At 60.1% G+C, this 15,000-nt stretch overlaps 1 non-coding gene across 1 annotated transcript; it reads left to right on the top strand.

The window, feature by feature from the left end:
- Positions 1-11,113: 11,113 nt before the first annotated feature.
- On the top strand, positions 11,114-11,232 carry LOC131865953 (5S ribosomal RNA). The gene has a single exon (XR_009364588.1). It is a non-coding gene; the product is annotated as a 5S ribosomal RNA (ribosomal RNA).
- Positions 11,233-15,000: the final 3,768 nt, after the last annotated feature.

The following is a 15,000-nucleotide window of genomic DNA, read 5'->3' as shown; positions in this document are numbered from 1 at the left end:
GGCGGGAAGGCCCCGACGGCTAAACGGAAGAGGCTGCAGGGCCGCCTCGGAATGGTCCAAGCATCGGATGCGATTGGGACGACTACCAGTGCCAACCCCTTATCCCGCGATGCGTCCGATACACAGATAGTTCCAAGGCGGCCGAGGAGCCTCACCGCATATCAATCGGGGTGCGAGGCGAGGGATGGGGCGGGAAGGCCCCAACGGCTAGACGGAAGAGGCTTCAGGGCCACCTCGGAATGGTCCAAGCATCGGACGCGCTTGGGGCGACTGCCAGTGCCAACCCCTTATCCCGCGATGCGTCCGATACACAGATGGTTCCAAGGCGGCCGAGGAGCCTCACCGCATAGCAATCGGGGGTGCGAGGCGAGGGATGGGGCGGGAAGGCCCCAACGGCTAGACGGAAGAGGCTTCAGGGCCGCCTAGGAATGGTCCAAGCATCGGACACGCTTGGGGCGACTACCAGTGACAGCCCCCTATCCCGCGATGCGTCCGATACGAAGATGGTTCCAAGGCGGCCGAGGAGCCTCACCGCATAGCAATCGGGGTGCGAGGTGGGGGATGCGGCGAGATGGCCCCAACGGCTAGACGGAAGAGGCCACAGGGCCGCGTCGGAATAGTCCAAGCATCGGACGCGCTTGGGGCGACTACCAGTGACAACCCCTTATCCCGCGATGCGTCCGATACGAAGATAGTTCCAAGGCGGCCGAGGAGCCTCACCGCATAGCAATCGGGGTGCGAGGTGGGGGATGCGGCGAGATGGCCCCAACGGCTAGACGGAAGAGGCTGCAGGGCCGCCTCGGAATAGTCCAAGCATCGGACGCGCTTGGGGCCACTACCAGTGACAACCCCTTATCCCGCAATGCGTCCGATACGAAGATAGTTCCAAGGCGGCCGAAGAGCCTCACCGCATAGCAATCGGGGTGCGAGGTGGGGGATGCGGCGAGATGGCCCCAACGGCTAGACGGAAGAGGCCACAGGGCCGCCTCGGAATAGTCCAAGCATCGGACGCGCTTGGGGCGACTACCAGTGACAACCCCTTATCCCGCGATGCGTCCGATACGAAGATAGTTCCCAGGCGGCCGAGGAGCCTCACCGCATAGCAATCGGGGTGCGAGGCGAGGGATGCGGCGAGATGGCCCCAAAGGCTAGACGGAAGAGGCTGCAGGGCTGCCTCGGAATAGTCCAAGCATCGGACGCGCTTGGGGCGACTACCACTGCCAACCCCTTATCCCGCGATGCGTCCGATACACAGATAGTTCCGAGGCGGCCGAGGAGGTGGGGGATGCAGCGAGATGGCCCCAACGGCTAGACGGAAGAGGCTGCAGGGCCGCCTCGGAATAGTCCAAGCATCGGACGCGCTTGGGGCGACTACCAGTGACAACCCCTTATCCCGCGATGCGTCCGATACACAGATAGTTCCGAGGCGGCCAAGGAGCCTCACCGCATAGCAATCGTGGTGCGAGGTGGGGGATGCGGCGAGATGGCCCCAACGGCTAGACGGAAGAGGCTGCAGGGCCGCCTCGGAATGGTCCAAGCATCGGATGCGCTTGGGGCGACTACCACTGCCAACCCCTTATCCCGCGATGCGTCCGATACACAGATAGTTCCAAGGCGGCCGAGGAGCCTCACAGCATAGCAATCAGGGTGCGAGGCGAGGGATGCGGCGAGAAAGCCCCAACGGCTAGAGGGAAGAGGCTTCAGGTCCGCCTCGGAATGGTCCAAGCATCGGACGCGCTTGGGGCGACTACCAGTGACAACCCCTTATCCCGCGACGCGTCCGATACACAGATAGTTCCAAGGCGGCCGAGGAGCCTCACCGCATAGCAATCGGGGTGCGAGGCGAGGGATGCGGCGAGAAGGACCCAACGGCTACACGGAAGAGGCTTCGGGGCCGCCTCGGAATGGTCCAAGCATCGGACGCGCTTGGGGCGACTACCAGTGACAACCCCTTATCCCGCGACGCGTCCGATACACAGATAGTTCCAAGGCGGCCGAGGAGCCTCACCGCATAGCAATCGGGGTGCGAGGCGAGGGATGCGGCGAGAAGGACCCAACGGCTACACGGAAGAGGCTTCGGGGCCGCCTCGGAATGGTCCAAGCATCGGACGCGCTTGGGGCGACTACCAGTGACAACCCCTTATCCCGCGACGCGTCCGATACACAGATAGTTCCAAGGCGGCCGAGGAGCCTCACCGCATAGCAATCGGGGTGCGAGGCGAGGGATGCGGCGAGAAGGACCCAACGGCTAGACGGAAGAGGCTTCGGGTCCGCCTCGGAATGGTCCAAGCATCGGACGCGCTTGGGGCGACTACCAGTGACAACCCCTTATCCCGCGACGCGTCCGATACACAGATAGTTCCAAGGCGGCCGAGGAGCCTCACCGCATAGCAATCGGGGTGCGAGGCGAGGGATGCGGCGAGAAGGACCCAACGGCTAGACGGAAGAGGCTTCGGGTCCGCCTCGGAATGGTCCAAGCATCGGACGCGCTTGGGGCGACTACCAGTGACAACCCCTTATCCCGCGACGCGTCCGATACACAGATAGTTCCAAGGCGGCCGAGGAGCCTCACCGCATAGCAATCGGGGTGCGAGGCGAGGGATGCGGCGAGAAGGACCCAACGGCTAGACGGAAGAGGCTTCGGGTCCGCCTCGGAATGGTCCAAGCATCGGACGCGCTTGGGGCGACTACCAGTGACAACCCCTTATCCCGCGACGCGTCCGATACACAGATAGTTCCGAGGCGGCCGAGGAGCCTCACCGCATAGCAATCGGGGTGCGAGGCGAAGGATGCGGCGAGAAGGACCCAACGGCTAGACGGAAGAGGCTTCGGGTCCGCCTCGGAATGGTCTAAGCATCGGACGCGCTTGGGGCGACTACCAGTGACAACCCCTTATCCCGCGACGCGTCCGATACACAGATAGTTCCAAGGCGGCCGAGGAGCCTCACCGCATAGCAATCGGGGTGCGAGGCGAGGGATGCGGCGAGAAGGACCCAACGGCTAGACGGAAGAGGCTTCAGGGCCGCCTCGGAATGGTCCAAGCATCGAACGCGCTTGGGGCGACTACCAGTGACAACCCCTTATCCCGCGACGCGTCCGATACACAGATAGTTCCGAGGCGGCCGAGGAGCCTCACCGCATAGCAATCGGGGTGCGAGGCGAGGGATGCGGCGAGAAGGACCCAACGGCTAGACGGAAGAGGCTTCAGGGCCGCCTCGGAATGGTCCAAGCATCGGACGCGCTTGGGGCGACTACCAGTGACAACCCCTTATCCCGCGACGCGTCCGATACACAGATAGTTCCGAGGCGGCCGAGGAGCCTCACCGCATAGCAATCGGGGTGCGAGGCGAGGGATGCGGCGAGAAGGACCCAACGGCTAGACGGAAGAGGCTTCAGGGCCGCCTCGGAATGGTCCAAGCATCGGACGCGCTTGGGGCGACTACCAATGACAACCCCTTATCCCGCGACGCGTCCGATACACAGATAGTTCCGAGGCGGCCGAGGAGCCTCACCGCATAGCAATCGGGGTGCGAGGCGAGGGATGCGGCGAGAAGGACCCAACGGCTAGACGGAAGAGGCTTCAGGGCCGCCTCGGAATGGTCCAAGCATCGGACGCGCTTGGGGCGACTACCAGTGACAACCCCTTATCCCGCGACGCGTCCGATACACAGATAGTTCCGAGGCGGCCGAGGAGCCTCACCGCATAGCAATCGGGGTGCGAGGCGAGGGATGCGGCGAGAAGGACCCAACGGCTAGACGGAAGAGGCTTCAGGGCCGCCTCGGAATGGTCCAAGCATCGGACGCGCTTGGGGCGACTACCGTTGCCAACCCCTTATCCCGCGATGCGTCTGATACACAGATAGTTCCGAGGCGGCCGAGGAGCCTCACCGCATAGCAATCGGGTTGCGAGGCAGATTATTGGGAAGGGAACCCCCTGGGATGCGGCTCAAGCAGTGCCCAAAGGGACTGGAATGCGGAATCACATCGAGAGACCCAAATGCTATACGAGGGCTCAAATCGAATTATCGATTTGGCCACGACATGGACGCATCGGAACGACTACCTTTGCCGAACCACTCGCAATTGCATCCATACCGAAACCAATAGACATTTCCGTTAGAGCCCTCGCATAGCATTCGGGAATCTCGCATGCCCCTCTAAATCGACCAATGCTGGCGCTCAATGAAAATCCGAGCGCTACCACCGTTCGAGCGCCAGCATTGGTCGAGTTAGAGGGGCACGGGGGAGAATGCTCCAGTCAACACCTCCCCTATATAAGTTATTTGTCCGATTCTCGCACAACCGTAGTCTGCCTCGTCGAATCAAACAACGGTCCCAGATTCCGACTTCCGTTCCGTAGAGACCCAAAAGCTAGATGGAGGCTCGCAAGAAAGAGAGTCGGCGCATAGCAATCGGGTTTCTCGAACGTTTAGGGACCGAGCTCACTTGCGGATAGGGCAAAATCCGCCAAGCAACCCAAAAGCTAGACGGGGGCTCGAATCGAATCGCCTAGGCGGCCACAACAACGACGTGTTGGATCGACTACCAGTGCCAAACCATTCAGCAAGACTAGTCTGTGTCGAGGCCGGATAGAGATTCTCAGAGAGCGCCCGCATAGCATTTAGGAGACCTGCCGCGTCCCTCACACTCGACAAATGGTGGTGCACGTTTATAAATCCGAGCGATCCCAACCCTTTCAAGCACCAACATCGGTCGAGATAGAGGGGCACGGAGGGGGCTGCGTGAGACAACACAGTCCCCTATATAAGTTATTTGTCCGATTCTCACACATCCGAAGAATGGTCATCAAATCGGACAACAGCCCAAACTTCCGACTTCCGTCCCAGAAAGCCCAAGAGCTATCTAAAACGTTCATGGCCGGAACTCGATCGCGGCTATACCAGTCCGCCAAGCAACCCAAAAGCTAGACTGGAGCTCTAGTCGAATCACCTCTGTGGCCATTGCAAGGACGTGTTGGAGCGACTACCATTGCCGAACCATTCCGCAGGTCGAGTCCATACCAAGGCCGCATAGAGATTCACGATGAGCTCCTGCATAGCAATCAGGAGACTTGCCGTGTCCATCACAATCGATAAATCCTGGTGCAAGATTTTTGCATCCGAGCGCTCCAACCAGTCGAGCACCAGCATCAATCGACATAAACGGGCACGGGGGGAGGATGCTCGAGAACACTACCTCCCCTATATAAGTTATTTGTCCGATTCTCAAGCAGCCGAAGTCTGGTCATCGAATCGGGTCAAAGACCACAACTTCCGACTTTACCCACAATGCAAGTCATCGAATCGAACATCGGCCCCCGAGTCGGACTCCATGCGTATGTCAGGTCATCGGACCCAAATTCCGCCTTCCTGCGCATGGCGGGCCATCAATATCAACTCGGTCATCGGACCCAAACTCCGCCTTTTTGCGTATGGCACGCCTTCAAATCGGTCATCGGACCCAAATTCCGCCTTCCTGTGCATGGCGGGCCATCAACATCAACTCGGTCATCGGACCCAAATTCCGCCTTTCTGCGCATGGCACGCCATCAACTCGGTCATCGGACCCAAATTCCGCCTTCCTGCGCATGGCAGGTCATCGGACACAAATTCAGACCTCGCCAATATGCCTACGTATCGAATCGGTCATCGGACCCAACTTCCGACTTCATCCATACTGTAGGGTCTTTGAGGTTGGCGCGGTGCGCTCAACCCAGGGAGTCGACCCATCGAAGCATACACCTCCCCTATATAAGCTATTTGTCCGATTCCCACACCTGTGTAGTTTGCACCTCTGACCAGGACATCGACCCCAACTTCCGAACTCGACTGCAACGACGGCACCAGCGCCTTGGTGCGCACCTTGCGACGCACAGTCCCAACATTCGCCTTCCTGCACATGGCAGGTCATCGGACCCAAATTCCGACCTCGCGAGTATGCCTACATATCGAATCGGTCATCGGACCCAACTTCCGACTTCATCCATACCGTAGGGTCTTTGAGGTTGGCGCGGTGCGCTCAACCCGGGGAGTCGACCCAACGAAGCATACACCTCCCCTATATAAGCTATTTGTCCGATTCCCACACCTGTGTAGTTTGCACCTCCGATCAAGACATCGACCCCAACTTCCGAACTCGCCTCCAACGACCGAACCAGCGCCTTGGTGCGCACCTTGCAACGCACAGTGCCAACATTCGCCTTCCTGCACGTGGCAGGTCATCGGACCCAAATTCCGACCTCGCGAGTATGCCTACATATCGAATCGGTCATCGGACCCAACTTCCGACTTCATCCATACCGTAGGGTCTTTGAGGTTGGCGCGGTGCGCTCAACCCGGGGAGTCGACCCAACGAAGCATACACCTCCCCTATATAAGCTATTTGTCCGATTCCCACACCTGTGTAGCTTGCACCTCCGATCAGGACATCGACCCCAACTTCCGAACTCGACTAAAAAGACCGCACCAGCGCCTTGGTGTGCACCTTGCAACGCACAGTGTCAACATTCGCCTTCCTGCACATGGCAGGTCATCGGACCCAAATTCCGACCTCATGAGCATACCTACTAATCGAATTGGTCATCGGACCCAACTTCCGACTTCATCCATACCGTAGGGTCTTTGAGGTTGGCGCGGTGCGCTCAACCTGGGGAGTCGACCCATCGAAGCATACACCTCCCCTATATAAGCTATTTGTCCGATTCCGACACCTGTGTAGTTTGCACCTCCGCTCAGGACATCGACCCCAACTTCCGAACTCGCCTGCAACGACCGAACCAGCGCCTTGGTGCGCACCAAAAGTGCGCACTTTTGGAGGGCACTTTTGTGCGCTCCAAAGGTGCGCACTTTTGGAGGGCACTTTTCTGCGCTCCAAAGGTGCGCACTTTTGGAGGGCACTTTTTGGAGGGCACTTTTCTGCGCTCCAAAGGTGCGCACTTTTGGAGGGCACTTTTTGGAGGGCACTTTTCTGCGCTCCAAAGGTGCGCACTTTTGGAGGGCACTTTTTGGAGGGCACTTTTCTGCGCTCCAAAGGTGCGCACTTTTGGAGGGCACTTTTTGGAGGGCACTTTTCTGCGCTCCAAAGGTGCGCACTTTTGGAGGGCACTTTTTGGAGGGCACTTTTCTGCGCTCCAAAGGTGCGCACTTTTGGAGGGCACTTTTCTGCGCTCCAAAGGTGCGCACTTTTGGAGGGCACTTTTTGGAGGGCACTTTTCTGCGCTCCAAAGGTGCGCACTTTTGGAGGGCACTTTTCTGCGCTCCAAAGGTGCGCACTTTTGGAGGGCACTTTTTGGAGGGCACTTTTCTGCGCTCCAAAGGTGCGCACTTTTGGAGGGCACTTTTGTGCACTCCAAAGGTGCGCACTTTTGGAGGGCACTTTTCCTGTGCTCCAAAGGTGCACACCTAGGTGAGCACCTTCGACCACACCTTGTAGCACACCAAACTCTGACTTTCGACTTCATCCGCAATGCAGGGTCTTTGAGGTTGGCGCAATGCGCACAACCAGGGGAGTCGACCCATCAAACCCAACACCTCCCCTATATAAGCTATTTGTCTGATTCTCATACATGCGTAGCCTGCAGGAGCAATTAGGACATCGACCCCAACTTTCGGCTTCTAAACGAAAACAAGGTCTTTGAGGTTGGTGTAATGCGAACAACTAGGGGAGTCAACCCATCAAACCCAACACCTCCCCTATATAAGCTATTTGTCTGATTCTCATACATGTGTAGTCTACAGGAGCAATTAGGACATCGACCCCAACTTTTGACTTCTTAACGAAAACAAGGTCTTTGAGGTTGACGTAATGCGCACAACCAGGGGAGTCGACCCATCAAACCCAACACCTCCCCTATATAAGCTATTTGTCCGATTCTCATACATGTGTAGCCTGCAGGAGCCATTAGGACATTGACCCCAACTTTTGACTTCTTAACGAAAACAAGGTCTTTGAGGTTGGCGTAATGCGCACAACCAAGGGAGTTGACCCATCAAACCCAACACCTCCCCTATATAAGCTATTTGTCTGATTCTCATACATGTGTAGCCTGCAACAACGATTAGGACATCCACCCCAACTTCTGAATTCGTCTGCGTTGACCGCACCAAAGGTGCACGCCTTGGTGCTCACCAAAATCCGACTTCCGACTTCTTCTGCTATGCGGGGTCTTTGAGGTTGGCGCAGTGCGCACAACCAGGGGAGTCAACCCACCGAATGCAACACCTCCCCTATATAAGCTATTTGTCTGATTCTCATACATGCGTAGACTGCAGCAATGATTAGGACATCCACCCCAACTTTTGACTTCTTAAACAAGACAGGGTCTTTGAAGTTGGTGCAGTGCACACAACCAGGGGAGTCGACCCATCAAACGCAACACCTCCCCTATATAAAGCTATTTGTCCGATTCTCATACGTGTAGTCTGCAGCAGCGATTAGGACATCGACCCCAACTTCCGAATTCGTTTGCATTGACCGCACCAAAGGTGCACGCCTTGGTGTGCACCCTGGAGTGCACTTTGGTGCTCACCTCGGTGCACACTTTGGTGTGCACCTCGGTGTGCACCAAAGGTGCGCAACCAAAGGTGCGCACCTTGGAGCGCACCAAAGGTGTACACTTTGGAGCGCACCACATAGGGTCTTTGAGAGGTTGGCGCAGTGCGCACACCAAGGTGGGTGTTGAGGTGCGTGCCGAGGTGGGTGGGTGCTAGGGTGCGCTCCATGGTGGGTGCCAGGGTGGGTGCGTGCTAGGGTGGATTCCAAAGAGGGTCATAGGGTGGGTGCCAAGGTGGGTTGGTGATATAGTGGGTTCAAAGGTGGGTACTAGGGTGGGTTCCAAGGTGGGTCACAAGTTGGGTGCCAGGATGCGTGGGTGTTAGGTTGGGTGCCAAGGTGGGCTCCTGCGTGGGTGGGTGCTAGGGTGGGTTTCAAGGTGGACGCGAGGGCGGGTGCCAAGGTGGGTAACAAGTTGGGTGTTAGGATGGGTGAGTGCTAGAGTGGGTGCCAAGGTGGGTGGGTGCTAAGGTGGATGCCAAGGTGGTTCACAGGGTGGGTGGGTTCTAGGGTGAGTTCCAAGGTGGGTCACAGGTTCAGTGCTAGGGTGGGTGTCAAGGCGGGTGTCGAGGTGCCTGGGTGCTAGGGTGTGGATGCCAATGTGGGTCATAGGGTGGGTACTAGGGTGGGCTGCAATGTGGGTGCCAAGGTGGGTAACATGCTCGGTGGGTTCTAAATTGGGTGCCAGGGTGGGTGTGCACCCACCTTGCCCGAGGTGGGTGCCAAGGTGCCAGTGTGGGTGGGTGCTAAGGTGGATGCCAAGGTGGGTGAGAAGGTGGGTGATAGGTTGAGTGGTAGGATGGGTGGGTGCCAAGATGGGTCACAGGGTGGGTGCAAGGGTGGGTAGGTGCTAGGGTTGGTGTCAGGGTGGGTGGGTGCTAGGTTGGGTTCCAAGGTGGGTGCGAGGGTGAGTGTCAAGGTGGGTCACAGGTTAGGTGCTAGGATGGGTGAGTGCTAGGGTGCAAAGGTGCCAGGGTGGGTGCTAGGATGGGTCGATGCTAGGGTGAGTGGCAAGGTGGGTCCACAAGTGTCAAGGTGGGTGCCGAGGTGGGTGCCAAGTCGGCGACTGCTATGGTGGATGCCAAGGTGGGTCACGGGGTGGGTGCCAAGTTGCTAGGTTGGGTTCCAAGGTGGGTGCCAACGTGGGTGCTAGGGTGCGTGGGTTAAAGGGTGTGTCACAACGTGGGTGCCAGGATGGGTGCGCACCCACACTGGCCAAGACGGGTGCGGGTGCAAGGTTGGGTTCCAAGCCCGGTCACAGGCTGGGTGCTAGGATGGGTGGGTGCCAAGGTGGGCACCAGGGTGGGTGCACCCACCCTGGCCAAGGTGGGTCACGGGGTGGGTCCTAGGGTGGGTAACGGGGTGGGTACTAAGGTGCGTGCCAAGGTGGGTCATAGGGTGGGTGCCAAGGTGGGCACCAGGGTGGGTGTGCACCAACCCTAGCCAGGGTAGGTCACGGGGTGGTTGTCGGGGTGGGCGTCAAGGAGCCAAGGTGGGTGGCAAGTAGCCAAGTTGCGTGCCAAGGTGGGTGTCGGGGTGGGTGCCAAGGATCCAAGGTGGGTGCCAAGGAACCAAGGTGGGTGTCTGGGTGGGTGCCGAGGTGGGAGCCAGGGTGGGTCCCAAGGTGAGTGCAAAGGTGGGTGCCAGGGTCAAGGTGAGTGCCAATGTGGGTTCCAAGGTGCCAGGGTCAGGGTGAGTGCCAATGTGGGTTCAAAGGTGCTAAGTTGGGTGCGAGGTTGGGTGCGAGGGTGGGTGGGTGCCAAGGTGTGCTAGGTGGAAGCCCGGGTGGGTCGGCATCCCATGGGTGTCGAGTTGGGTGCCTGATGGGTGCTTCTTGTCAAGTTTTAGTCGTCGGGACTCATTTCGAGCCTTAGAGGTCGTTTCTTGTCCGGTTGCCCTGTCTTCGACCTGGGAACCCAATTTTGGTCCTCGGGTCCCATTTTTTTTTGTCTCGCATCCCACTTTTGGCCTGTGGCCTTTTCGGGGTCGATTCTCGTTTTGGGCATCAGAGCATGTTTCTTCTCCTAAAACCCAATATTTGTTTATTAAGTCTCGGAACACATTTTTGTTCTCGTGGACCCATCATGGGTCTTGGAACGCATTTGTGGTCCTTGGGTCCCATTTTGCATCCCGAAACTTGTGTTTTGGTGCTTGATCCCTATTTTGGGTGCCCACCTTGCACCAAGTGCGCACCCGGGGCAAACCGAGCGCCTTGGTGCACCGGGGCAAGATCGAGCGTGCACCCGAGGCGCCCCGAACATGCACCAAGGTGCACTCGGCCCACATGTGAGCGCAGGTCGTTGCGCCCGAGGTGGTGTGTGGGCACCGCGTTGCAGACGGGACACTGCACGCACACGACGCCCCCTCCAGGTGCACGCACGTAGGCCGGGCCGGGTGCACACCCGACGCCCTAGCAAGGTGCGCGCACCCGGGCAGGGCTCACACTTGGCGAACGGGGCGCACTTCGCGAGGGAGGGTGTGCACCTCGACGGGGGTGGGTGGCCGGGGTGGATTCGCACGTGGGTCGCGGTTTGCTAAGTACACACTGCGACAAGCTCATAACGGGTGCGATCATACCAGCGTTAGTGCACCGGATCCCATCAGAACTCCGCAGTTAAGCGCGCTTGGGCCGGAGTAGTACTGGGATGGGTGACCTCCCGGGAAGTCCCGGTGTTGCACCCTTTTTTAGTTTTTCGCCGGGCGTCGCAATGCTATTTGAATAAACCTTTTGCCCGTTTGCGTTCTCGTCGGGGCCGGGCCGGGCCGGGGTGCGCTGCCCGCACTACCGCGCGCGCGGGGGGCGACACCGAGCGCGCACCCGAGGCGCCCCGAGCACACAGGCCACGGTGCAACCCGGGCGTTGTGCGCGCACCCCGGTGCGCCCGAGGTGCTGCGCGCGCACCCAGGTGAAATCGGTGTGCACCTCGGCCAGTGCGCGCTCGGTCGAGTCGCGCACGTTGGCCAAGGTGCACGGTGATGTTTCTTACTCTAAGGTTCCGCACCAGACGCCCGGGACAGGTGAGCGAAGCTGGGCGGGGCCGGGTGTGCGGCCGGGGCAGGTGCACGCAGCTGGAGAGAGCTTTGGAGCACACTTCGGAGCGCACCAATGATGCGCTCCATTCAAAAGTTTCCTGAAAAGGCAAAAAAAGTTGAGATTATAGAATTTCCCACTTGAGAGATTGTAAAAAAAAAAAATTTAAAATGAAGGAAACGCGGGTGCCAAGGTGTGCGCAGCCCAGCCAAGGTGTGCGCACCAAGGCGCCCACCCTGGCGAAGGTGCACGCAAGGTGCGCACCCGAGGCAAACCGGACAATTAACCCAACTTTCGACTTCGCGCGCACCTTGGAGCGCACTTCGGAGCGCTCCTTGGTGCGCACCAATCTTGGGCACCTCGGAGTGCACCATGGCGCCCACCAAGGTGCGCACCCGGGGCAAACCGAGCTCCGACTTCGTGCGCACCTTGGAGCGCACGAAAGGTGCGCACCATGGCGCCCACCAAGGTGCGCAGCCCAGCCAAGGCGTGCGCATCAAGGTGCGCACCCTGGCGAAGGTGCGCACCCGGGGCAAACCGAGCTCCGACTTCGTGCGCACCTTGGAGCGCACAAAAGGTGCGCAACCCAGCCAAGGTGTGCGCACCCCGGTCAAACCGAGCTCCGAATCGTGCGCACCAGAGGTGCACGCCATCGTGCGCACCTTGGAGCACACTTCGGAGCCCTCCTTGGTGCGCGCCGATGTTGCGCACCTCGGAGCGCACCCGGGGAAAACAATGCAATTAACCCGACTTTCGACTTCGTGGGCACCTCGGAGCGCTCTCGGGTTCGCACCTCGGAGCACACCGAGGTGCGCACCTTTGATGCGCTGCCTTCACCAATTTCCAGAAAAGGCAAGAAAACATTGAGAAGGTGTGCGCACCGAGGTGCCCACCCTGGCGAAGGTGCACGCGAGGTGCGCACCCGGGGCAAACCGGGCTCCGACTTCGTGCACGCCGCACCTTGGAGCACACTTCGGAGCGCTCCTTGGTGCGCACCAGGGCGCGCAACCCAGCCGAGGTGCCCACCCCGGCGAAGGTGCACGCGAGGTGCGCACCCGGGGCAAACCGGGCTCCGACTTCGTGCACGCCATGGTGCCCACCGCGGCGAAGGTGCACGCGAGGTGCGCACCCGGGGCAAACCGGGCTCCGACTTCGTGCACGCCGCACCTTGGAGCACACTTCGGAGCGCTCCTTGGTGCGCACCATGGTGCCCACCAGGGCGCGCAACCCCGCCGAAGGTGCACGCGAGGTGCGCACCCGGGGCAAACCGGGCTCCGACTTCGTGCACGCCGCACCTTGGAGCACACTTCGGAGCGCTCCTTGGTGCGCACCATGGTGCCCACCAGGGCGCGCAACCCCGCCGAAGGTGCACGCGAGGTGCGCACCCGGGGCAAACCGGGCTCCGACTTCGTGCACGCCATGGTGCGCACCGCGGCGAAGGTGCGCACCCGGGGCAAACCGGGCTCCGACTTCGTGCACGCCGCACCTTGGAGCACACTTCGGAGCGCTCCTTGGTGCGCACCAGGGCGCGCAACCCAGCCGAGGTGCCCACCCCGGCGAAGGTGCACGCGAGGTGCGTACCCGGGGCAAACCGGGCTCCGACTTCGTGCACGCCGCACCTTGGAGCACACTTCGGAGCGCTCCTTGGTGCGCACCATGGTGCCCACCAGGCCGCGCAACCCAGCCAAGGTGTGCGCACCAAGGTGCACGCGAGGTGCGCACCCGGGGCAAACCGGGGTCCGACTTCGTGCACGCCGCACCTTGGAGCACACATCGGGGCGCTCCCGGGTTCGCACCGGCGTTGCGCACCGTGGTGGGCACCTCGGAGCACACCAAGGTGGGCAGCGAGGTGCGCACCTTTGATGCGATGCCTTCACTAATTTCCATAAAAGGCAAAAAAAAAACGAGATTTTAAAATTTCCGTTTTGAAAGATAGTGAGAAAAAGGGAATGCTGGTGCCATCTTGAGCCCGCCCTGGTGCGCAGCCCAGCCAAGGTGTGCGCACCAAGGTGCCCACCCTGGCGAAGGTGCGCGCCCGGGCAATTAACCCAACTTCCAACTTCGCGCGCGCCAGGGTGGGAGCGCACCCAACAACCGGGCCTGGGAAGAGCCAATGCGAGAAACCCCACCAAACGCTCTGACAAAAAAAGAGGGGGCGCTCCAGTAACCCCGCTTCGGAGCGCACCCTGGGCAAACCCAGCCAAGGTGCCCACCCCGGCCAAGGTGCAGGCGAGGTGCGCACCCGGGGCAAACCGGGCTCCGACAACGTGCACGCCGCACCTTGGAGCACACTTCGTAGCGCTCCCGGGTGCGCACCTCAGAGCACACCAAGGTGGGCAGCGAGGTGCGCACCTTTGATGCGCTGCCTTCACTAATTTCCAGAAAAGGCAAAAAAAAAAGGAGATTTTAAAATTTCCGTTTTGAAAGATAGTGAAAAAAACGGAACGCGCGTGCCATCTTGAGCCCGCCCTGGTGCGCAGCCCAGGTAAGGTGCCCACCCTGGCAAAGGTGCGCACCCGGGCAATTAACCCTACTTCCGACTTCGTGCGCGCCAGGGTGGCAACCGGGCCTCGGAAGAGCCAATGCGAGAAACCCCACCAAACGCTCCGACAAAAAAAGAGGCGGCGCTCCAATAACCCCGCTTCGGAGCGCAGCCGGGGCAAACCCAGCCAAGGTGCCCACCCCGACGAAGGTGCACGCGAGGTGCGCACCCGGGGCAAACCGGGCTCCGACAACGTGCACGCAGCACCTTGGAGCACACTTCGAAGCACTCCCGGGTGCCCACCGGCGTTGCGCACCGTGGTGGGCAGCGAGGTGCGCACCTTTGATGCGCTGCCTTCACTAATTTCCAGAAAAAGGCAAAAAAAAATGAGATTTTAAAATTTCCGTTTTGAAAGATAGTGAAAAAAAAGGAACGCGGGTGCCATCTTGAGCCCGCCCTGGTGCGCAGCCCAGGCAAGGCATGCGCACCAAGGTGCCCACCCGAGGTGCACACCCGGGGCAAACCGGGCTCCGACTTCGTGCAGGCCGCACCTTGGAGCACACTTCGGAGCGCTCCTTGGTGCGCACCATGGTGCCCACCAGGGCGCGCAACCCAGCCAAGGTCTGCACACCAAGGTGCCCACCCCGGCGAAGGTGCACGCGAGGTGCGCACCCGGGGCAAACCGGGCTCCGACTTCGTGCACGCCATGGTGCCCACCGCGGCGAAGGTGCACGCGAGGTGCGCACCCGGGGCAAACCGGGCTCCGACTTCGTGCACGCCGCACCTTGGAGCACACTTCGGAGCGCTCCTTGGTGCGCACCATGGTGCCCACCAGGGCGCGCAACCCAGCCAAGGTGTGCGCACCAAGGTGCACGCGAGGTGCGCACCCGGGGCAAACCGGGGTCCGACTTCGTGCACGCCGCACCTTGGAGCACAC

The sequence above is a fragment of the Cryptomeria japonica genome, unplaced genomic scaffold, assembly GCF_030272615.1.
Source record: "Cryptomeria japonica unplaced genomic scaffold, Sugi_1.0 HiC_scaffold_127, whole genome shotgun sequence".
In the NCBI taxonomy this organism is placed as follows: Eukaryota; Viridiplantae; Streptophyta; class Pinopsida; order Cupressales; family Cupressaceae; genus Cryptomeria; species Cryptomeria japonica.
This window is presented reverse-complemented; position numbering and strand designations above follow the sequence as displayed.